At 48.7% G+C, this 2,500-nt stretch overlaps 1 pseudogene; it reads right to left on the reverse strand.

Annotated features, from left to right (window-relative positions):
- Positions 1–2,500, reverse strand: part of LOC138684382 (28S ribosomal RNA) — an 8,615-nt pseudogene that overhangs the window by 2,607 nt on the left and 3,508 nt on the right.

Consider the following 2,500-nt stretch of genomic DNA (forward strand, 5'->3'; position numbering starts at 1 on the left):
TAATCCTCCATCGCGTGTGCTGGAATACAGGATGGCATCGCAGGTACTAGGAGGTAGATGTAACCACTCCTTGACCGTAGTTCGAATCGTCAGGTCAAGTTCTTCTAGGTACGTTGCTTTTACGTCAGCTTGGTCTGCTAAGTAGATCAGTCGCGGGATAGTATATCCCTTCAAGATGTCAACTTTCTGAAACGGTTTCAGTGGGGCTTCTCCAATCCGTTGTAGCCAATCTCTTATTTTCACGAGTAGCTCGGGTTTCGATATTCCAGTCCATGGGTCTATTCTCAGGCCCAAGTACTTCTCCGAACTACCAGGTTCGATCATATTTAATGGGGTGCCGTTAATTTGCCATGGAGGACAATCGTTGATCGTATACGAGTCCTTAGTAGGTTGTATGTAAAAGCCATGGCATTTCTCCCCCTGCGTCCTGAGGCCGGTCAGTTCACAAAAGGCCTCGAGGATTTTAATATTACTTTGCATTCCTTCCCATGACCCACTTAACAGCACCAGATCGTCTGCAAAAGCCATAGATGTTACACCCTTAGAGTCATGATGGTAGCCACTCCCTTCTTCCTCTAGCTTACACAATAGGGGGTCCACAGATAAGTTAAACAATAGAGGTGACATCGGATCGCCTTGCTTAACACCAATTTGAATCCCGATGGGATCCGATTGTTCATTCTTCATGGCAATGCGAGTTCTAGTGTTTTGATACATGTTCGTAATCAGGGTGATAATGTGATGGTCCACACCCTTTTGTTTAAGCACTGCAATAAGATGATGGTGACTCACTGTGTCGAATGCTTTAGCCAGGTCAATGAAGACAACGCCCAAGGGTCGATGTTCCTTTTTTGCATCCTTAATCAATAGTTGTAACAGTTTCAAGTTCTCCGCACATCCCGCTGATCTAATAAAGCCCTTTTGTCGTGGGTTAATGGGGCATGCCTTTGCCAGTCTTGCCGTCAGGATCCTTGAGAACAGCCTCAAGATAATCGATCCGATGGTAATCGGTCGCCAGTTATTGATGTCCATTTGGCGCTCCGGCAGAGATGATTTCGATATTAACACAGTCCGACATTCTTTCACCACGTCCGGTACGATGCCAGTCACCAGCCATAGATTGAATACTTCCATTAACTGGAGAAAATGGGGGTCTATCTTAATGATATCCCGCAGACTTAGTCTGTCTGGTCCTGGCGCACTGTTCTTATTCATCTCTTGGATGTTTTTAGAGATTTCTTTTGCCGTGATCATGGCCTCGAATGCCGAGTTGTCCGCCAGCCCCTTGGATCTGAACGCTCCCAGGCCCTTGAATGTTCCCGGTGACTCCCATCTCGACTTGAACACGTTGTGTATCTCGTCTTGTGGGATACCACACTTCAGGGATTCCACGTCATCCAGAATAATACCGGCCAGTTTCCCCCTATCCAGGTAGAACAGCCGCTGGAACCGTAGGAACTGCCCCCGTTTCACAGCTCTCTTCTTCATCCACCCCTTCGGTGGTTCCGAAGGTCGAGCGGTTTGGGCCACCTGACGCGGTCGACCCTGGCTGGCTTTCAACTCAAGGGACTTAGAGGCAAGGCACGCGAAACAGTCTTTCATTGCCTTATCAGCAACTATTGCTGGATCTTCTTCTCCTTCGATCACCTGCTCAAACATTCCATGGAGAATGGACAATTTTCCAGATGTTACCCACTCAGAGACTATCTTTCGGTAACGGGACTTCAGACCCCCCTCCGTCTCCGATCCAACGCACACGAGATGTTCCCCTTCCGCGAGGTGTTCCCCTTCCAGTTCTAGGTGTTTCTTCTGACCTTGATCTTTTCCCTTCTTCACCGGGCTCTTATGAAGGTCCCGTCTTTTGTCACTTATCTGTTTCGTTGTCTTGGTCGGAATATGCTCCGCAATCAACTTGTTGATGTTTTTCTGCCCCTCATATTGTTTATCCAGCTTTCTCAATAGTTCAACCTCATCCTCGGTCCAGCACCGACGATGCGCCCCTCTCATATTTGTACCTGTCTTAGGGCGAGCGGCGGTAATCCGCTCAAGATTTCTTGTGACTGGATGGACCAAGCGCTTATGCTGCCCCAGGCCGATTTTTGTTTCAAATGTTTTCTCACAGACCTCACACTTCCAACTCCTCTCGGGAGAGGCTTCCACAGGCCCCTTACATTTAGGAAAATGACAAGCAATACTATGGTGTTTTACATCAGTTCTCCCACACCGAGCGCATTGGAATAAGATCTTTTTCTTCCCATGCGCCCTTTTCAGATGTTCAATTAAACCCGACAGTTTACCGGTCACATTACCGCAACACGGACATGATGTATTCTTGTCCGGGATCTTCACCACAGGAGTGCTCTCTGCTGGGAGATCGTCACGGGATCGTGAGACCGGAGTCGATGGCACTGGAGAGGTCCCAGCCACGGCTCCGAGAGGTGAGGACTCCTCCTCTTCGTTCTCGTCCTCCACCGGAGTTGGACAGGTGTTCTTGTCCCTG

This window comes from Haliaeetus albicilla, unplaced genomic scaffold (genome assembly GCF_947461875.1).
Source record: "Haliaeetus albicilla unplaced genomic scaffold, bHalAlb1.1 scaffold_57, whole genome shotgun sequence".
Taxonomy (NCBI): domain Eukaryota; kingdom Metazoa; phylum Chordata; class Aves; order Accipitriformes; family Accipitridae; genus Haliaeetus; species Haliaeetus albicilla.